This window comes from Schistocerca gregaria, chromosome 9, assembly GCF_023897955.1.
Source record: "Schistocerca gregaria isolate iqSchGreg1 chromosome 9, iqSchGreg1.2, whole genome shotgun sequence".
NCBI lineage: Eukaryota > Metazoa > Arthropoda > Insecta > Orthoptera > Acrididae > Schistocerca > Schistocerca gregaria.
The window spans coordinates 150,216,267-150,240,017 of NC_064928.1; positions in this window are offsets into that span (position 1 = coordinate 150,216,267).

Here is a 23,751-nt window from a genome sequence, read left to right on the forward strand (position 1 = left end):
GTATCAACAAAGTGGTCTCACGGTGGGAGAAATGTGTTAATCGCCAGTGACTATGCTGAGAAACGATTTGTAGACTTGAAGAATGAAGATTTAGAGAGATAAAACCATTTGTTTTATATAAAAAAGCGTAAAGAGTTTTCACACAGTTTCGGAGGTATTATTTTTTGGGACAACCACATATTATATTCGATCTATTTCACTGAGTGGTAGCGGCTCCAGCTCACTGTAGCTGAAAACATCCGGTGTGGCCGGCCGCTGTGACCGAGCGGTTCTAGGCGCTTCAGTTCGGAACCGCGCTGCTGCTACGGTCGCAGGTTTCAATCCTGCCTAGGTCATGGCTGTGTGTGATGTCCTTAGGTTAGATGGTTTAAGTGGTTCTAAGTCTAGGGGACTGATGATCTCAGATGTTAATTCCCATAGTGCTCAGAGACATTCGAATCATTTTGAACCTCCGGTGTCCTGACTCCCTGCGCTTGCTTCCAGACCACTTCGAATGACACATTTGGCAGAGGAAGACACGACGGTCGGTCGGCACCAGTTTCCGCGCTACGGCTCTCGTATACAGCTTACGTTTAACAGTGTCAACAAGCCGGTGAAAGAATCGTACAATTACTCCCTGAATATTCTCTCTTCCGCTAACACAACTTTGAAGTTGTGATAAACCTTTTGCATTTCTTTTATGTTTTCGTGTTCTTTAAAGGCAAAGAGGAAAGAAGAAGCGGTAGCCCATCATACAGTCTATGCCTACCGTCATGTAATTTTGATTTTCAGTTATCAAAAAAGAGAGAAATTTGTCTTGTACGAGTAGGAGGAAGGAAGGATTCGCGCTCAGCTAGTGAACGAGTGAGAAACACGCCATTTTTAGCGAGTATTTGTAGACCGCCATTTTGGAGTCGCTATAAATAATTGAGGAGGGTGCATTTCATATGTGCTCCGTTTAGAAAAATACAGTATTGTTTTATTAACAGAAAGGTCGTAAGAGTTGTTATTTCAAATGGTACGATAATTACAAGAACTGAAGCCCACCTGTGTACTTTGGAGAATTACGAAGATCCGAAAAGCTCAAGGGGAACACGGGCAAGACATCGAAGGTGAACACGGCGACGAAACGTAGCACTACAAAGAAGGGTAAGCAGAAATCTACAGCGGAGAAAGAAACTACATCGCTCCTGCTAAATAATGTGAACTAATACGAACTTATTTCCAGGTGCTTGTAATTCATGCCGAAAAATTTATCTGAATAATTCAATATATTTTAAAAAGTCATGGATTTCAACATTTTATTATCATTTATTCCATTATTTTATTATATTGTTAAGTGTGCCTCACTGGCAAATGATACTTTACAACTGCTTGAATTAGTTACTATGGTTCACTTCCCTTGCTTTTACTCCTCCCCTCTCCCTCTTCCCGCCTCCCCCCATCCGCCCCCCCCCCCCCCCCCCCCGCCCCGCGCTCTGCATTACAGCCATGTGTTTGTTATAAAAGCCAACAACTAACAAACAAGCTATCCTTTCTCCCGCAAAATAACAAAAGTATTATTGTAATTTTAAACTGTGCCCAATAACCGCGACACGGCCACAAATGGATATTGGTTATTTACTCATTCTAACCCCATTTTTCGCCTTGTTTACTTTGCAGAGAATTAACACAGCAAACACATGAATAATTCTGTTTAATACCATAGACTGAGGTTAACGCACTCGCTAAATGACACACTCATTTTATTGGCACAGTGGCAGGGCTGGAACTGTTTGTATTTGTTTGAAGCTGTACAACATTTTCAAGGCGTTGGTTACGTTACTTCCTTCAAAACACCTCCAACCTTGGCAACAGGTGCAAGGTAGGAAAGCATCAGACATCAACACGTGGAAGGGGAACTCATCAGACAGTCCTTCGTTTTCAGCAAATTAACATTTATGTAAGAAAAATATACTGATCAAATAAATTCCAGATTAATAGCAACATGAAAACAATCAGAATTATAGTGACATACACCACGAAGATGACGTGCCACAGACGCGAAATTTAACCGACAGGAAGAAGATGCTGTGATATGCAAATGATTAGCTTTTCAGAGCATTCACACAAGGTTGGCGCCGATAGCGACACCTACAACGTGCTGACATGAGGAGAGTTTCCAACCGGTAGTCGACCGGCGTTGCCTGGTGAAACGTTGTTGTGATGCCTCGTGTAAGGAGGAGAATTGCGCACCATCACGTTTCCGGCTTTGATAAATGTCGGATTGTAGCCTATCGCGATTGCGGTTTATCGTATCGCGACATTGTTGCTCGCGTTGGTCGAGATCCAATAACTGTTAGCAGAATATGGAATCGGTGCGTTCCGGGGGGTAATACGGAACGCCGTGCTGGATCCCAACGACCTCGTGTCACTAGCAGCCGAGATGACAAGCATTTTATCCGCATGGTTGTAATGGATCGTGCAGCCACCACTCGATCCCTGAGGCCGGAACCGAGCGATTGCTACGGTCGCAGGTTGAAATCCTGCCTCGGACAGGAACGTATATGATGTCCTTAGGTTAGTTACGTTTAAGTAGTTCTAAGGGACTGATGACCTCAGATGTTAAGTCCCATAGTGCTCAGAGCCATTTGAACCATTTGGATCCCTGAGTCAACAGATGGGGACGTTTGCAAGACAATAACCATCTGCACGAACAGTTCGACGACGTTTGCAGCAGCATGGACTATCAGCTCGGAGACCATGGCTACGGTTACCGTTGACGCTGCATCACAGACAGGAGCGCCTGCGATGGTGTACTCAACAACGGACCTGAGCGCACGAATGGCAAAACGTCATTTTTTCGGACGAATCCTTCTGTTTACAGCATCATGATGGTCTATCCGTGTTTGCCGACATTGCGGTGAATACATATTGGTAGCGTGTATTCGCCATCGCCATACTGGCGTATTACCCGGAGTCATTGTATGGGGTGCCATTGGTTACACGTCTCGGTCACCTCTTGTTCGCATGGCGGCACTTTGAAGTGTGGACGTTACATTTCAGATGTGTTACGACCCGTGGCTCTACCCTCCATTCCATCCGTGCAAAACCCTACATTTCAGCACGATTGCATGTTGCAGGTCCTGTACGGGCCTTTCTGGATACAGAAAATGTTCGACTGCTGCCCGGGCCAGCACATTCTCCAGATCTGTCACCAATTGAAAACGTCTGGTCAATGGTGGCCGAGCAACTGGCTCGCCACCATACGCCAGTCACTACTCTTGATGAACTGTGATATCGTGTTGAGGCCGCATGGGCAGCTGTACCTGTACACACCATCCAAGCTCTGTTTGAGTCATTGCCCTGTCGTATCAAGGCCGTTATTACGGCCAGAGGTGGTTGTTCTGGGTACTGATTTCTCAGGATCTATGCACTTAAATTGCGTGAAAATGTAATTACATATCAGCTCTAGTATAATATATCTGTCCAATGAATACCCGTTTATCATCTGCATTTCTTCTTGGTGTAGCAGTTTTAATGGCTTGGAACGTATAAAGTGAAAAACTATTGAAATTTACCAATATAAGCAAAAGAAACCAGTATTCAATAAATACAAAGCATGTGAGTTTATAACAGTAAGAATCAAATCTTAATTTATAAAGGTTCATGAGTTAATCTGGACAAACTCCACAGCCTGCAACCCTGGCCGCATTCTCTAAACCCAGGTATACCTCCAAGGAACAAGACAACTACTAAACTTTTGCTAGTTATGACAGACGACGCAAAGCGCTGCCGAGGAAATAGCTTAGACCTCGGGCGTTAGGCAAGATGCCGCAACGTAGCGGCCCAGAAGTTACTGCTGCAAACACCAAGGTAGACTCGCGTGTTTTGCAATCAACTGTGAACATAAATCACAATCGAGGCAGCCCCCTCAAACTATATCAGAATAAACACTCACAAATGATTAGAGTCGCTGAGGCAAAATAAATACAGTTCTCTAGCCTTATATAAAACAAATAATTAAAGCCAAAATTAAATAAGTAAACTAACATATAAGAACGATTTAATCAGATCAGGGGAAACTCGCTAAGATCGACAGAGATAATTGGAATAGATTTGGTCGTCCACAATAAATGGTTAAAATAGCTCTGGGCACTATGAGACTTAACTGCTGAGGTCATAAGTCCCCTAGAACTTAGAACTTCTTAAACCTAACTAACCTAAGGACATCACACACATCGATGCTCGATGTAGGATTCGAACCTGCAACTATAGCGGTCGTGCGGTTCCAGACTGCAGCGCCTAGAAACGCTCGGCCACTCCGGCTGGCTGTGTGCCTAAAAATTCTACGATTCCCAAATCTGCGTATAGTTAAACTTGATGGGCCCACTTTCAAATATTACATTCGTTTCTTCTGTGTAAAAAAAAAAAAAAATAATAATAGTTTTGGTGAAACTCTTCTAAACTGGTGTCATGTGTTCATGTTCCATAATGTAGAGTATTAAAACCAGAAATTTGCACCACAAGTAAAAATACGAAAACACCTCGTCCTAGTGTCAGTTTACGTTTTATGATGTATGTTGTCATTTTGCGTGTACTGATTCATAAAATATTCATTTTATCGACATGTATTAGCAGGTACATTAAACACGAAGAACAGCCAATACTCGAAAACGATACCATTTCTCTGGTCTGCACTGACAGCTTCCCCCAAGCTTACAGCAATACCGAGTATCAGGTGGATATCTGGTCATTCTTTACGTTTCGCTGAACTGGTTAATACATTTAATACCGATAAAGTGAAGATCATACTAGACTAATTTGGGAACGCTCTGTCGAATGGGCTCAAAATTCACGATTTAAAAATAATTTGGTGTGTAATGGGAAATAAAAAGAAGCTTTCTGTTGAGCATGAGTGTCGCATGAACGACATGACAAGCAGGAATTCTATTGTCGGACTCCTGCTACACAATGCATTATCTTTTCTCAGCCACACGTTGATCCGACTCAGTGTGGTTAAAGGGGAAAGAAATAGAAATCAATGCACACGTTTCTAATATGATACCGCAATGTCCGTGTTATTCTGAATTGCAATGCGTGTATGACGGAGGGAACACTTCATCGTAATTCGGAATAACACAGTCACTGCGGTATCGTTTTATCCTCCGACACTGGTCAATCGACTTCCAGGGAACTGTCTCCCCTGTGATGGAACATACGTACTGAGAGTATCAGTACATTTGGCGGACACATGAAAGTTTGGGTGTGGCAGTGAGTCGTACTGAGATAACCAAATGGTATGACGACGGCTTGAAAAAAGTGGGATACACAATTACATTTCAAATTCATACCCCGTACTTGATACAGTACCTTGATATTGCCACCGGGTACTGTGCGACCCGCCGGTGTTACCACTTTAATTCACAACATCGTACACCAAGCGGATGTACACAAGCGGTTTGCCAGTTAACAGAATAGCATGGCTTCGAAGAAGACGCCGTAACAACCATTGGCCTCTCTCAAGCCAAGGCGTACTGCAGAACAAACAACAGAACACGACACAATAATCTTTGGCCAATTTTCCTTTAAAAAGTAAAAGCACAGGGCCAGAAAGTCCATAGGCCACATGTTACGGTGCAGCCTCCCCAACGTGAATTATCCTTTTAACTCCCCTTCAAATAACAGAACGAGGGCCCCGTCACCAGACCTCCAGACCAAGACCTTCGTCACCTTCTTTAGCGTCTGTCCAATACTCGACAGGCCGGTCGGTGATCCAGCTGGCTACATGCGTTGTCCATCCCAAATCTGCCCAACCAAACACCGCCGCAAGCCACTGCTGCTCCAGCCCTCCTCGGTCCGTCACGCGCCTTTCACCTCTCACACCGCAGAGCCGAGCTTCCACCTCAACCATGAAAACCAAAGATAAGTCCAATGAAAACATGGCTGCCGCGATAAATAAACTGGTGAAAAACTGACCCGAACTATTTGAAACAGTTAACGCAGAACAGGGAATCAGTGATCATAAAGCGGTTACTGCATCGATGATTTCAGCCGTAAATAGAAATATTAAAAAAAAGGTAGGAAGATTTGTCTATTCAGCAAAAGTGACAAAATACAGATTGCAGAGTACGTGACGGATCAACACAAAAGTTTTGTCTCAATACAGATAGTGTTGAGAATCAGTGGACAAAGTTCAAAACCATCGAACAATATGCATTAGATGAGTATGTGCCAAGCAAGGCCGTAAGAGGTGGAAAATAGCCACCGTGGCATATCTACCAAGTTAGAAAAGTGCTGCGGAAGAAAAGGGAACTTCACAGCAAACATAAACATAGCTAAAGCCTTGCAGACAAACAAAAATTACGCGAAGAGAAATGTAGTGTGAGGAGGGCTATGCGAGAGGCGATCAATGATTTCTAAAGTAAAGTTCTATGTACTGACTTCGCAGAAAATACTAAGTTATTTTGGTCTCATGTCAGAGCGGTAGGTGGATCAAAACAAAATGTCCAGACACTCTGTGACCAAAATGGTACTGAAAGAGAGGATGACGGACTAAAGGCGGAAATACTAAATGTCCTTTTCCAAAACTGTTTCACAGAGGAAGACTGCATTGTAGTTCCTTCTCTAGATTGTCGCACAGATGACAAAATGGTAGATATCGAAATAGACGACAGAGGGATAGAGAAACAAAATCGCTCAAAAGAGGAAAGGCCGCTGGACCTGATGGGATACCAGTTCGATTTTACACAGAGTACGCGAAGGAACTTGCCCCCGTTCTTGCAGCGGTGTTGCGTAGATCTCTAGAAGAGCGTAGCGTTCCAAAGGATTGGAAAAGGGCACAGGTCATCCCCGTTTTCAAGAAGGGACGTCGAACAGATGTGCAGAACTATAGACCTATATCTCTAACGTCGATCAGTTGCCGAATTTTGGAACACGCAGTATGTTCGAGTATAATGACTTTTCTGGGCACTAGAAATCTACTCTGTAGGAGTCATCATGGGTTTCGAAAAAGACGGTCGTGTGAAACCCAGGTAACGCTATTCGTCCACGAGACTCAGAGGGCCTTAGACACGGGTTCACATGTAGATGCCGTCGTTCTTGACTTCCGCCAGGCGTTCGATACAGTTCCTCACAGTCGTTTAATGAACAGAGTAAGAGCATATGGACTATCACACCAATTGTGTGATTGGATTGAAGGGTTCCTAGATAACAGAACGCAGCATGTCATTCTCAATGGAGAGAAGTCTTCCGAAGTAAGAGTGATTTCAGGTGTGCCGCAGGGGAGTGTCATATGACCGTTGCTATTCACAATACATAAATGACCTCGTGGATGATATCGGAAGTTCACTGAGGCTTTTTGCGGATGATGCTCTGGTGTATCGAGCGGTTGTAACAATGGAAAATTGTACTGAAATGCAGGACGAACTGCAGCGAATTGACGCATGGTGCAGGGAATGGCAATTGAATCTCAATGTAGACTAGTGTAATGTGCTGCGAATACATAGAAAGATAGATCCCTCATCATTTAACTACAAAATAGCAGTTCAGCAACTGGAAGCAGTTAATTCCATAAATTATCTGGGAGTACGGATTAGGAATGATTTAAAATGGAATGATCATATAAAGTTGATCGTTGGTAAAGCACATGCCAGACTGAGATTCATTGGAAAAATCCTAAGGAAACGCAATCCAAAAACAAAGGAAGTAGGTTACAGTACGCTTGTTCGCCCACTGCTTAAATACTGCTCAGCAGTGTGGGACCCCTACCAGATACGGTTGATAGAAGAGATAGAGAAGATCCAACGGAGAGGAGCGCGCTTCGTTACTGGATCATTTAGTAATCGTGAAAGCGTTACAGATGATAGATAAACTCCAGTGGAAGACTGTGCAGGAGAGACGCTCAGTATCTCGGTACGGGCTTTTGTTGCAGTTTCGAGAACATACCTTCACGGAAGAGTCAAGCAGTATATTGCTCCCTCCTACGTATATCTCACGAAGAGACCATGAGGATAAAATCAGAGAGATTAGAGCCCACACAGAAGCATACCGACAATCCTTCTTTCCACGAACAATACGAGGCTGGAATAGAAGGGAGAACCGATAGAGGTACTCAAGGTACCCTCCGCCACACACCGTCAGGTGGCTTGCGGAGTATGGATGTAAATGTAGAAACTGCATATAGAGCGGTTCAGAGTTGGACCTAAGAACAAAGTGGTGTAAATTCACTGCTTGGCCTTTTGCGGATGACCTGGCTATTCTTGCTAACAACATAGTCAGCAGTCAACAAGATCAATAGGCTGTCAGAAATCGCCTAAAAAGTTGGACTCCAGATCTCTATTCAAAAGACAAAATATCATGAACATCTGTGATGGACCAGAATGGATGATCACTAATTTGGGAAAAATCGGACGAGTGAAGAAGTTAACTTATCTCGGTGATGTCATGAAGGAGAAGAAGAAGCAATTAATGCCAGGATGAGGAAGTGAGACCAAGTATACCAACTGACAAATAATACCTACATCAAAAGGTCTTGAATATAGGAGTTCAGTTCGGACATTATAATACAGTTGTAAAACCTGAGGGCTTATATGCGCCCGAAACTTTAACCATGAAAAGACAAAGTTAAGATGAGCGGCTGGAAAAGTTAGAACGTAGGATATTAAGGAAAATCTTAGGTAATAGATGGGTTGATGGACAATGGGGAATGGGAGCAAATGAGGACTTTTACAGCAAGACAGAATCTATCGAAGCATCCATTATGAAAAGACGATTGTTATTTTACGATCATCTCATGAGGATGGACGGTGACCGACTAACTAAAAAAATATGGAGTTTCATCCAATCTATGAAAACAAGGCCAAGATGGTTCGAAAAAGATCTTAGGCAGATTGGTATTTCACAAAAAGAAATTCCTGACAATAACAAATTTGTAAGATCGATGAACAACTACCAAGGTTTTAAAGTGGCATCAACGTCCAAAAGACGGAGAGGACCACTATCCGATGAGCATAAACAAGCACTTCTTTGTGGGCACAGAAAATACTTGGTTGGGTTGTTTGGGGGAAGAGACCAAACAGCGAGGTCATCGATCTCATAGGATTAGGGAAGGAAGTCGGCCGTTCCCTTTGCAAAGGAGCCATCCTGACATTTGCCTGGAGCGATTTAGAGAAATCACGGAAAACCTAAATGAGGATGGCCGGGCGCGGGATTGAACCGTCGTCCTTCCGAATGCGAGTCCAGTGTGCTAACCACTGCGCCACCTCGCTCGGTTTGAAGATACAGGCAGGAAGTAAAAAAAAAAAAAAAAAAGAAATATGAACTAATATGAGATTGTATATTACCACGCAGTCCATAGAGGCTCAACTCGATAAAAAAAACTGTATATCACACAATCGCATAGGAAAAAAGCAACTGTATATCACACAATCGCATATGATAAAATAATTAAATTAGATTTTTCGGAATTTTTCCTAAGTTGTTCTGTGAATCCTTGGTTCTCGCAAAATTTTATTAATGTAGTTGAACGGTAAGCACCGTTCACATTTTGTTGAGTGAATTTACTTGTGTTGGCATAAATGGCGGCATCTTTTGACTGCAGTGACTTAAATTCTCACGTTTTTAGAATTTCCAAGGGGCTGTATACCTTAGTAAGTTTCATAAATTTCAACTTGACACCTCTATTCGTTCGTGAGACAATGGAGGCTTATGAGTTGGATAGACAGAATAACAACAAAGTGACCCTAAATAAGGGTTCCATTCTTACAGACTGAGATACGGAACACTAAAAAGAGGTGTAGACTTCAACAATTAAGAAAGATGATTGAGTGAATGGGGTGCTGCAGTTCGCTGTGTAACGTGCTCAACTTTTTGACCGAGAACACTTCTTGAAAATTTCACATGCATAACTCAGCTAATGAAAAATACATCCGGAAATATTAAGCTTAATTACAAACTGAGTAGGTAGTTTTCTTTGCCCTTTTTTAGGAAGAAAAAACGCGCGCGCTAGAGAGACAATTTGTTCCCGCACCGTGGATTTAATTAATGTGCAGGTTCTCTTTTTTTTATTATTTTGGGGCTATAATTTATTTTCCGCCCGGGAGCTGCGCAACCCCTACAGCGACCGCCCTGCCAGCTAAAAAGCGAGAAGGGTGCAGGGCGCGTGGGCGGACGGGGGTGGAATTTCAAACAGGCCCGCAGACACCGCCTGAAAGGGAATGTGTGCGCGCACAACACACAGGTAATAAATTGCAGGTCTGCGAGCGCGCTGCCAACATAGAGCCGCACGTCCGTTATGCTACCGCACAAGCGGACTATTCTCGCACCTTAAACGCCACTCCAAGCTGTTTCAAATACGTCCATTATGAGCATAAATATACCGGACAAGAAATTAGTCAAGAGGGAGAGATCGCGCCAATATCTTTGAACACCAATTTTTTTCTTGCTATAATGGTTAGGCAATCCCACAAGCTTCATCCCTTATGCCTTATGAAGCTGACGCTGCACATCAACAACTGATATACTCGAGGGAACACACTGGCACGCGCCGGAATAGTAGTTAATTGACCCACAATTCTGAATAATTTTCTTCTGATATTCATTTTATTTTGGGTGGCTTTCAACGTCCGTATTGTTGCATAGAGACATAAAAAGAACAAGAAACAAACAATAGTACAAGAAATATACAAAAATAAACACACTGCAGTGGTGATATCATGTTGTTTTTGTTGTGGTCTTCAGTCCTGAAACTGGTTTGCTGCAGCTCTCCATGCTACTCTGTCCTGTGCAAGCTTCTTCATCTCCCAGTACCTACTGCAACCTACATCCTTCTGAATCTGCTTAGTGTATTCATCTCTTGGTCTCGCTCTACGATTTTAGCCTCCATGCTGCCCTCCAATGCCAAATTTGTGATCCCTTGATGCCTCAGGACATGTTCTACCAACCGATCCCTTCTTCTAGTCAAGTTGTGCCACAAACTTCTCTGCTCCCCAATCCTATTCAATACCTCCTCATTAGTTACGCGATCTATCAACGTTATCTTCAGCATTCTTCTGTAACACCACATTTCGAAAGTTTCACTTCCATACATGGCTACACTCCATACAAATACTTTCAGAAACGACTTCCTGATACATAAATCTAAACTCGATGTTAACAAATTTCTCTTCTTCAGAAACGCTTTCCTTGCCATTGCCAGTCTACATTTTATATCCTCTCTACTTCGATCATCATCAGTTATTTTACTTCCTAAATAGCAAAACTCCTCTACTACTTTAAGTGTCTCATTTCCTAATCTAATTCCCTCAGCATCACCCGATTTAATTTGACTACATTCCATTATCCTCGTTTAGCTTTTGTTGATGTTCATCTTATATCCTCCTTTCAAGACACTGTCTATTCCGTTCAACTGCTCTTCCAGGTCCTTTGCTGTCTCTGACAGAATTACAATGTCACCGGCGAACCTCAAAGCTTTTACTTCTTCTCCATGAATTTTAATACCTACTCCGAATTTTTCTTTTGTTTCCTTTACTGCGTGCTCAATATACAGATTGAATAACATCGTGGAGAGGCTACAACCATGTCTCAGTCCTTTCCCAACCACTGCTTCCCCTTCATGCCTCTCGACTCTTATGACTGCCATCTGGTTTCTGTACAAATTGTAAATAGCCTTTCGCTCCCCTTACTTTACCCCTGCCACCTTCAGAATTTGAAAGAGAGTATTCCAGTCAACATTGTCAAAAGCTTTCTCCAAGTCATAATGTTACCCAAATCACATACGCTAACACCAAAACATAGTGATAATCATGACAGGCCGGAGTGGCAGAGCGATTCTAGGCGCTTCAGTCCGAAACCGCGCAACTGCTACGGTCTCAGATTCGAATCCTGCCTCGGGCATGGATGTGTGTGATGTCCTTAGATTAGTTAGGTTTAAGTAATTCTAAGTCCTAGGTGACTGATCGCCGAAGTTAAGTCCCATAGTGCTCAGAGCAATATGATAATCATGTGAGTACATTTGCACAGAGATGGCTCAAGAGTTAACTAGTCGATCATAAAATCCGCTTCAGTTGTAAATAAATACGATTCATTACTAGAAAGGAATGCACTTCCCGGTTTCAGGGCATATGTCCTATCTTCAGGTGTATGTGCAAATTTTTAAGCGCATTATAATACCTATAAACATGTTTGCTATAACCAAAGTTAATCAAACCCAGCATTAATTCTTAGAGAAAGAATCTTACAGCGCACATTAAAATGCGAGTCTACAAAAAAGTGCATAGACACGGTTAAAATATGTTAAAATAGATTAAAACAGTGCGTCTTTGGTACATGAGGTGTAAGATGGTATGTTCTTCAATCATAGTTCTGTCAGAAAGCCTCTCGCAGAGTGGGACCAACAAAAACAAATAAAGGTCCTCAATCAGAAGAGCGGAAACACCCGTTAAATGGAATAAAATATGTGAAAAAACTGTGGCTGAGTGGTTCTAGGTGCTTCAGTCCGGAACCGCGCTGCTGCTACGGTCACAGGTTTGAATTCTGCCTGGGGTATGTATCTGTGTGTTTTTTCCTTCGGTTAGCTAGTTTTGAGTAGTTCTAAGTCTAGGAGACTGGTGAACTCAGATGTTAAGTCCCATAGCGCTTAGTGCCATTTACACCATTACAAAACACAACGGTCCAGGCTAAGGATGGCGCCACAGATAGATCCGAATGAAGACAGGCAGTCTTTCGAATGTCCAAAGAAGAGGTTATAAAGACCGCGCACCTGTGGGTGTGTCCGCCCCCGGTAGCTGAGTGGCCAGCGTGACAGAAGTCAATCCCAAGGGCCCGGGCTCGATTCCCGGTTGGGTCGGAGATTTTCTCCAGTCAGGGACTGGGTGCTGTTCTAATCATTATCATTTTATTCCCATCGACGCGCAAGTCGCCGAAGTGGTCTCAAATCAAAAGACTTGCATCCGGCGAACGGTCTACCCGACGGGAGGCCCCAGTCACACGCCATTTACAGTTTACCTGTAGGTGTGTAAGGAAAACAATGCAACTCCCTGAGCACAGTTTACAACTCGTCAGTGTCTCATAGATCCTTATCAGATCAGTACGAAGCACGACCCAAAGTTGAAATGCTAGCGGGAGCGGCCACGTAACAGTGACGTTAGCGAGTGGACTGTCCACGCCATCTTATGGTCAAAATTTAGATTAAGGTACCCGCCAACAACAGGTCTAGGAAACCACAAACTGTCATCCACTGGAGTTAAACGTAACTCCTCTCATGTAACATTGTGGCAGTAAATATACATTGATAAGCCAAAACATTATGACCACTACCCACCGGAACGTTGGATGCCACCTAGTAACGTTGTGGGCACGTGACGCGGTAACAGAAGTGTGTAAGCTGAGCAAACAAGGATGGTGGATCACCCTAGGGAGCCGGCCGCGGTGACCATGCGGTTCTAGGCGCTTCAAAAAATATATGGTTCAAATGGCTCTGAGCACTATGGGACTTAACATCTATGGTCATCAGTCCCCTAGAACTTAGAACTACTTAAACCTAACTAACTTAAGGACATCACACAACACCCAGTCATCGTTGAGTGTAAAGTGTAATGCATGGACGCACTTTTTGGAACTGTCGGAGGTGCAGATTTATTATGGGGAGGAATGATGACTCAGAACAATGATTGGATAGCATACGGACACAAAAAATGTTTTGAAATGAAGAACAAGTATTTTTGTATACTTGTACTGTCGGTCTACTTCACCCTTGTCACAGTCGAGTTTTTTGTAAATTTTACTATTGATTGATCCCTCTGAATTTATTTACTGTGCCATGTAATTTATTATATTATAGGAATTTTTGTATTAAACTCTGTAATTGTTTCTTTGATAAGTTTCTTCCTAGCTGAAATTTGAGTACTTAAAGGTTGAGTCAAGTGTTTCATTGGCAATCTTTGTCAAGATTATGAACACAATTTCCCTGAACCAACTGTAATTAATTTTTAGCAGTATTTTGTGTGTGTAGAGGAGATTTGCTGTGTTGTTGTTTCCGCCAATACTTCATTTTGCAAGTGAGATCCACAATACGTGATTATTTCGTTTGCTTTGAGGAATATGGGTTCTGTCAGTTTCTTTATTCTACCAGGGCCATATGTCAGGGCAGAAAATATACAGGTCGACATTATAGTTTTTTTATTCAATTACGCCTTCCCCAAATAGTTTACGCTGACCAAGACTACTGAGGTGAAATTATTGGTTTGCTTATATATTATGAATGGTATCACGCACACAGGATTCTTTTCAGTTTTATGTAAGTGATGTGGTTTTGAGCTCAGCAGCACATTTATGTTGTCAGTTCACATTCCCGGATTTGTATTTGCGATAACACACACACACACAAGCTAAGGCAATTCACTTAGAAGATGTTACTTGAAATGCAGAAGTAGGTAGCAACTAAGATGGGTCGTCATCTTCTTCATTCTTGATACGAGCATTGTTCAAGGGACTTACGTTCATATAAGTGATGTGGTTTTAAGCTCAGCAGCACATTTAAGTTGTCAGTTAACATTCCCGGATTTGTATTTGCGATAACACACACACACACACAAGCTAAGGCAATTCACTTAGAAGATGTTACTTGAAATGCAGAAGTAGGTAGCAACTAAGATGGGTCGTCATCTTCTTCATTCTTGATACGAGCATTGTTCACGGGACTTACCTTCAAAACTCTGTGGCAAATGACAGCGTCATCGAGAAAACCTCTACTGGAAGCATCTCCATTTTGGTCTCTTATTGTGGCCATAAGCTTCCTTTCAAGGATGCTGAGTATACAGTTGTATTGACCGTGGCATTTGTGAAATCCAGACGACCTACTATGAAGATAGAAATGCGTTCCCATACCATCTGTCCTTCCCTCTAAGAGATAAGCACTTTTGTTTCAAACAGTTCTACTGGTCATTGAGCCATCACAAATTCCTTCCCCTTCTCCCTTTAGCTCAGTCGATAAAAAGCGGCGATCCGCGATGTAAAGCCTTTCCAATATCCGTCTCATCCTTTCTGACGGTCAACATTCCTTTTCTCCCTATATATTTTTTCAGTAATGTCGAAATTGTAGTCTGATTAAAACCTATCTTAGAGGATATTTCTATTGTGCTGAGACCAAAACGCATAAGAAAGTGTAGTGGCTTTCTTCTTTGGCGTTAATTCCACACACCTGTCCATGTTCGGAGTGTCAACAGAAAATGAGTGTATGAACAGTGATTCATTGCAGATTACATCAATGACAACAAAAACTTGAATGTTGTCGGAAAAATGTGATGGAAAGTGAAACAATAAGGGCAAGAATATGAAACGGAATATTTAACAAAAATTGAGTGGTATATCCTCTAGTAAACAGCCGCCAAGGAAAAAATTGTGAAGAATTAACAGGTGATGCAACAAATAATTCCACCACTATAGTTGTTCCGGGAAGGTCGTCGTCATTGTTCTGGAATTTATTCAAACGACAAGCATTATCGCCGACTGTGAAACTAGCTACTTGGGCACCTTCCACAGCTTCTTTATTACATTGTCCCCTACGACCTCCTTTACTGAATGTTCCATATAATTTACGAAAGAATATGATACCAGCAATACATGTGAACATTTCAGGTAAAAGATTAGTTACAAGGTACATTCGGAAGTGACTCGCTGATAATGAAATAAAAGTAATTACGATGGAAACGTCAAGTATAATCAGTACTTAATGCCCAATTGCAGCTGCCCATTGTAAGGTACCCCTCATTTGCAGCTAAGACTGCAATTTGTTTTATTTACAGTTTTGCTAATTGAAGTACGTGAAACGAGCGTGGCAACCTCGCAGTATTTAGGGAAATGTTTGCGAAAACATACTTGACCTCTTAGCCGCAAATAATCCTGATCTAATAGAGAGTCATGACGGATACAGGGATTAGTGAACACAAGGTCATTGTAACGAGGCTCAAAACCATACCAACCGAAACCACTAAAAATAAATGCAAAATGTATCTATTCAAAACAGCAGATAAGAAGTCGCTTGATGCCTTACTAAGATAGAGTCTCCATTCCTTACAGGCTAATTATGTTAAGTGTAGACCAGATATAGCTCAAATTCAAAGATACACTATCGACAGCAATAGATAGGTTCATACCGCATAAGTTAATAAGAGACGGGACTGATCCACCAAGGTACACAAAACACGTCAGAACACTGTTCCAGAAGCAACGAAAAAATCATGCCAAATTCAGAAGAACGCAAAATCCCCAAGACTGGCTAAGTTTCACGGAAGCTCGAAATTTAGTGTGGACGTCAATGCGAGATGCTTTTAATAGTTTCTACGAGGAATCCTAAAGAGATTCTGGTCGTATGTGAAGTAAACCAATGGCAAAAAACAGTCAATACCGTCAGTGCATGATAGCGATGGAAATGTTAGCAATAATGGTGCCACAAAAGTGGATACTAAATACAGTTTTCCGTAGTTCCTTCACGAAAGAAGACGAAGTAAATATTCGAGAAATCGAGCATTAGTGACATAAAAGTAGATATCTTAGGTGTTGTGAAACAACTCAAATCACTTAAGAAAGGCAATTCTTCTGGTTCCGATGGTATACCAACCAGGTTCCTTTCAGAGTATGGAGACGAAGTATCCCCTTTCTTAGCAATCATATACAACCGCTCACTGGTCTGTTCCTAAAGACTGGAAAGTAGCACAGGTCGCACCAATATTCAAGAAAGGAAGTAGAAGTAACACAATGAATTATAGACCCATATCACTGACCTCAATTTTCAGTAGGATTTTGGAGCATATACTGTACTCGAACATAATGAATCACCTTGAAGAAAATGACTTATTGATACCCATCCAACACGGATTCAGAAAATATCGTTTTTTTGCAATGCACTTTATTCCCATGAAGTATGCGTGCTGTCGACAAGGGATCTCAGATCGATTCCATATTCCTAGATATTGATCAAATTGCGTACATATGGAGTACCGTCCCGGTTGTGTGACTGGATTCGTGATTACCTCTCAGAGGGGTCACAGTTCGTAGTGACAGACGGTAAATCATCGACTAGAACAGAAGTGATATCTTGCGTTCCGCAGGTTAGTGTCATGGGCTCCGTGCTGTTGCTGACTTACATAAATGATCTAGGTGATAATCTGCGCAGCCCCCTTCGATTGTTTGCAGATGACGCGGTAATTGACCGTCTAGTAAAATCATCATACGATCAATTCCAATTTTGTAAATGATCTACAGAGAATTTCTGTGTGGTGTGAAAAGTGGTATGAAAAGTGGTAATTGGCACTAAACAAAGAAAAGTGCATCCACATGCAAACTAAAAGAAATCCGATACATTTTGGGTATACGATAAACCGCACAGATCTAAGGGCTGACAATTCGACTACATACGTAGGAATTACAGTTACGAGCAACTTAAATTGGGAAGACCACATAGATAATATTGTGGAGAAGGCGAAACGAAGGCTGCGCTTTGTTGGTAGAAGACTTAAAAGTTCCGACAAACCCACTACAGAGACAGAATTCGTTACACTTGTCCGTACTCTGCTGGAATATTGATGCTTGGTGTAGGATCTTTATCAGGTAGGATCGACGCAGGACATCGGAAAAGTGCAAAGAAGGGCAGCTCGTTTCGTGTTATCGGGCAATAGGGGTGAGATTGTTACTGATATGATACGCGAGTTGGGTGGTAGTCACTGAAACAAAGGCGGTTTTCTTTGAAGGCGAGATCTATTTACGAAATTTCACTCACCAACTTTCTCTTCCTGATGCGAAAATATTTTCGTGGCGCCAAACTACATAGAGAGAAATGACCGTCATAATAAAATAAGAGAAATCAGAATACGAATGGAAAAATTTAGGGGTTCTTTTTTCCCACGCGCCATTCAAGAGTGGAATGGTAGAGAAGTAGTATGAAAATGGTTCGATGACACCTCTGCCAGGCACTTTATAAATTGCTGAGTAAGCATGTAGATGTAGAGGGAGGAAGAAGTGAGTGACAGGCTGCCACAATAGCTAGCGGAGACGGTTGGACATCTGGCGCTTTCAGAGCCAGTGAAATAAGATGCCGATGCAAAAATCACTCTTGACGTCAGTAAAAATATACGTGTGAAAAGTACATTTATTCTGGAGCGAATCAGATAATTTTTTTTAGTAAATATTTGTTAACAAAAGTTGCATTTTGCGACTCAGACATTAGGAGCAGTCTACAGGTCATTAACACTATCTTTCAGTAATTTTACAATGCCAGGAGAGGTTGATATCAATAAGTAAATGATTATCTTGGACATAATTGACGTTGTATGATCTTATACGAAATGAACCGAGTGTACACTCAAATTACAGACTGCGCGCCATTGTCGGTAGTCGTCAATAGGATGCCTTTCGATCTAGTCATGCTCGAGTATCGTTAATAGTTATAATCAGTGTGAACAAATACAATATATGGCGTTTGTTAAATAAACGCACCATTATTGCAACCCGTGTAAAACTTACGTGCCCAAAAAAGCGCCTTCCCGCTTCATTACGTAAAACACAGACAGTAGTAATGCATTTCCAGAAACCGACGGCGCTGCTACGGCTCCTTCGTCGTGCAGAGATGTCGGTGGCCAGTGGGCAAGTGTTCCGTCTGCACGGTTCGGTCCGAGCTAGTGTCTCTGGCACGTCGTCCGTCCGAAGGAAGTCAGTTGAGATGGAGACGAGCACGCAGCAGCGAGTCGGCAGAGTCAGTCGGAAGGCAGATAGTGCAAGTACACGCCGGAAGCGTGTCCGACGCACACGAAAGGCCGTTGGTCGGTCGGATGGCGACATTTGGACTGCAGAGCACTGAGACCGGTATCAGTCGGGGAAGAGTTCGCAGTTGGCAGCCAGTAACAGTCGGGTCCGTATGGTGCGAGTATTCGCCGCGACCGCTTTCGGTGAGGGTGCGCTGCCGTTGGTCGTTTGCTCGGCCGGTCGTCTCACTCGACTGCGTCTTGGATCCTCAGGACGCACCTTGTCGGTTCGTTGGAACTGGGCAGCGACGCAGCCAATCCAGGCCGCGATTTTTGGCGACGGCCACGCACTGTTGTATGTGGTAACGCTGTGTGAGCAACTTTTCGCTTTCTTCCGAAGCAGGACCCTCAAGTTGAGTAATTAATGTGCCGTGCACGGCTCGCGTTCATCCAATTTATTGTCTGTGATCTTCTATTCCGGTACTACCACCTCGTTTTCTTATTCCATTTACTGGTGTTACCAACTTCCTACCTCACTTGCCCGTGAGCGGCAGCAGCAACGCGTATCGGTAAGTGCACTGTGGTACCACATTTGGACCGACCGATGGTACACTCCTGGAAATTGAAATAAGAACACCGTGAATTCATTGTCCCAGGAAGGGGAAACTTTATTGACACATTCCTGGGGTCAGATACATCACATGATCACACTGACAGAACCACAGGCACATAGACACTGGCAACAGAGCATGCACAATGTCGGCACTAGTACAGTGTATATCCACCTTTCGCAGCAATGCAGGCTGCTATTCTCCCATGGAGACGATCGTAGAGATGCTGGATGTAGTCCTGTGGAACGGCTTACCATGCCATTTCCACCTGGCGCCTCAGTTGGACCAGCGTTCGTGCTGGACGTGCAGACCGCGTGAGACGACGCTTCATCCAGTCCCAAACATGCTCAATGGGGGACAGATCCGGAGATCTTGCTGGCCAGGGTAGTTGACTTACACCTTCTAGAGCACGTTGCGTGGCACGGGATACATGCGGACGTCCGTTGTCCTGTTGGAACAGCAAGTTCCCTTGCCGGTCTAGGAATGGTAGAACGATGGATTCGATGACGGTTTGGATGTACCGTGCACTTTGCAGTGTCCCCTCAACGATCACCAGAGGTGTACGGCCAGTGTAGGAGATCGCTCCCCACACCATGATGCCGGGTGTTGGCCCTGTGTGCCTCGGTCGTATGCAGTCCTGATTGTGGCGCTCACCTGCACGGCACCAAACACGCATACGACCATCATTGGCACCAAGGCAGAAGCGACTCTCATCGCTGAAGACGACACGTCTCCATTCGTCCCTCCACTCACGCCTGTCGCGACACCACTGGAGGCGGGCTGCACGATGTTGGGGCGTGAGCGGAAGACGGCCTAACGGTGTGCGGGACTGTAGCCCAGCTTCATGGAGACGGTTGCGAATGGTCCTCGCCGATACCCCAGGAGCAACAGTGTCCCTAATTTGCTGGGAAGTGGCGGTGCGGTCCCCTACGGCACTGCGTAGGATCCTACGGTCTTGGCGTGCATCCGTGCGTCGCTGTGGTCCGGTCCCAGGTCGACGGGCACGTGCACCTTCCGCCGACCACTGACGACAACATCGATGTACTGTGGAGACCTCACGCCCCACGTGTTGAGCAATTCGGCGGTACGTCCACCCGGCCTCCCGCATGCACACTATACGCCCTTGCTCAAAGTCCGTCAACTGCACATACGGTTCACGTCCACGCTGTCGCGGCATGCTACCAGTGTTAAAGACTGCGATGGAGCTCCGTATGCCACGGCAAACTGGCTGACACTGACGGCGGCGGTGCACAAATGCTGCGCAGCTAGCGCCATTCGACGGCCAACACCGCGGTTCCTGGTGTGTCCGCTGTGCCGTGCGTGTGATCATAGCTTGTATAGCACTCTCGCAGTGTCAGGAGCAAGTATGGTGGGTCTGACACACCGGTGTCAACGTGTTCTTTTTTCCATTTCCAGGAGTGTATTTCCGGGTCGTCGTATGTTTGTCAGTCAGCTGGAGACGGACCAGCAGTGCAGTCGGCCGCTGGCGACACACATGAACTGTCCGACAGAGGGAGTTTGTGGCGGGACCACCGTTGGTTGGTAGTTCGGTTTGTCGTCTCATCGGGAGATGTGTATTGCGTCTTTTGTCCGTTTCTGGACCTCGACGCTTGGTCATCGTGCAGCAATGGGTCAGTTCCTTCTGTGGTGTCACCTCCAGACACCACACTTGCTAGGTGGTAGCCTTTAAATCGGCCGTGGTCCGGTAGTATACGTCGAACCCGCGTGTCGCCACTATCAGTGATTGCAGACCGAGCGCCGCCACACGGCAGGTCTAGAGAGACATGCTATCACTCGCCCGAGTTGTACAGCCGACTATGCTAGCGATGGTTCTCTGACTAAATACGCTCTCATTTGCCGAGACGATAGTTAGCCTAGCCTTCAGCTACGTTATTTGCTACGACCTAGCAAGGCGCCATTATTAGTTACTATTGATTGAATCATGTACCTTCCAGACCGACGTTCGTTATTAATGGATTAAAGTTAAGTATTCCACCAGCTACGTCCGTTTTTCTCAATTCTAATTCCGTTGTCATGTTCCAGACCTCAACCCAGCCTGCGTGAGCTAAAAGGCGTGCCTTCTGGCCACCTGTAGTAACATGGTGTTGGCTCTCCTGCCAACCACAACACCTTCCTTGCGCAGAGATGTCGTGGGCAATGGGCAAGAGTTTCCTTTGCATGGATGGGTCCGAGCCAGTTTGCCCTGGTCGCCGTGTCTCCGAGTTCTGAACAGACATGGGGTTGAGTCGGATTGGAGATGCTGTCAGCTTCGGACAGCCAAGACTCGCCCGACCGTTGCCGACACACGTAACTTGCATGGGAACGACCTGGGTTGGTCGTTCGGTCTGTCGTCTCATTGTACGACGGGTATTTGGTCGCTGACCGCTTGTGGAAACTGTCTGTGTGTCGAACTGATTCGTCCTTGTTGTTCCACAGTGATTGCTTTTACGATTGCTCGAGTTCTTGTGCAAGTGTGTTTACGTCGAACTGTGTGTAGCTTCTGTGATTTCCAGTGAGTACATAAACGCTGTCTGCCTACTGGAATAGGCAGTTGGTCGTTTGCGACAGAGGGAATTGTTTAGGTTGCTCGTTGGTTCTTCAGCCGTCCCTAGGTCGTGTTCCCACCCAGTGTTTAGTGTTACGCTTGGCTGTCTGTCTCACCTAAACTGTGGTTAGAGTTCCTCCCAAGGCCGACCCTTGGAACACTACTGAGCACCACTTTGTTTTTTGTGATTGTCATTTTATTTGGTCGCAGGTACTGTGCCATGCCTTCAGCCGCGTATAAATATTGTCTGTTTTATGTTTAGTATCTGGCCTTCAGCCGAACTTCATGACAACTATTTTAAGATTATGTATACAGCCGTGTTTTATTTAAAATTCTTGTTGCTCTGGTTTTAGGCCTTCAGCCACGTTTATTTCAGAATCTGTGACTTTAATATGTAAATCCTTGTCTGTAAGGTTTCTCTTTAATTATGTGGAATTCTTGAAACGGCATTTAGCCTTGATCTCTAAATGTTTATCTTAAGGTGTTGGGCCTTCAGTCGACATGATAGTTCAAGATTCCTTGCCATGTTTTCGCTGTGAGCACTATGGGACTTAACTTCTGAGGTCATCAGTCCAATAGAATTTTGAACTACTTAAACCTAACGAACCTAAGGACATCACACACATCCATGCCCGAGGCAGGATTCGAACCTGCGGCCGTAGCGGTCGTGCGATCCAGACTGAAGCGCCTAGAACCGCTCGGCCACACAAGCCGGCTTACTGTGTAAAAGCTTATCTTAAAGCCTCTCTTTTATTATGCAAAATTTTTTTTGGGCTTTCAGCCGAAGAATTAATTAGAATTTTCCTCAATATGGCCTTAACCGAAATTTCTAAGTGGTTGGCTTTTAAAGAATTTCCTTAGCTTATCTGAAATATTATTTCGGCATGTAGACGAGAAGACATTGCAATTTTACTTAAGTAAGGCCTTTAGCCGTTACTCTAAATCCTGCTGTTTTAAAAAGAATTATTTAAACTTATTCTGCAGAAGTTACTTGGTCCCTTAGCCGTGAATTGATCTTTGTTGTTTTAAAGAGAAATCTTGGCACTGGTTTGAGGATAAAGTTGTGTAACTAACAGTAAATTGACCTTGGCCCCTTTCCACAACCTGATCCGTTCTCTCCTGCGAAATCAGATTTCATACGTATTCGTAAGCAGTAACAAAAGACATGACTCCACAGAATACCCGTTTTACGTTAAACAAGAACAAATATAATCATTTACCTCACACGGTACTACGGATACAATGCGGCGAGCAGCGGAGGAACCGACTGTTGTGTTGACTGAAGAGACAACACCGTGTTACTAGAGGAGGGCGAAATGCACGCGTTTTACCTCACGCAGGCTTGCGTCAGGAGGGAAGGACTATACTGACGCGAGGTCTGGAACATGACGAGGGATTAGAATTCAGAAAGCGGATGTAATTACTTTGATACTTAACTTTAATCCATTAATGATGAACGTCGCTCTTGACAGTACATGAGTCACAATATTATCTGTTCAGAATACATTCATAGTAACTGAATATGGCGCCTTGCTCGGTCGTAGAAAATGACGTATCTGAAGGATATGCTAAACTGTCGTCTCTGCAAATGAGAGCGTATGTAGTCAGTGAACCATCGCTAGCAAAGTCAGCTGTACAAGTGGGGCGAGTGCTAGGGAGTCTCTGTAGACTAGACAGACAATCTGCAAACACGCAGGGGGACAGCCAGCGGACGCACTCGCGTCCCTCTAGGATGGGCATGTTGCGAAAAGCCTTCCGGATAATCAGAAGCGTGCTGCAAACTGATGGAAATCTGCAGATAGAAGGTGAAGAACTTACCCACGAAAACATGTTGATTCTTATCGCCAGGCAGCAGTCATTTACGTGTCTTAGAAAGCAGGAATGTTTCGACATTTTCAGC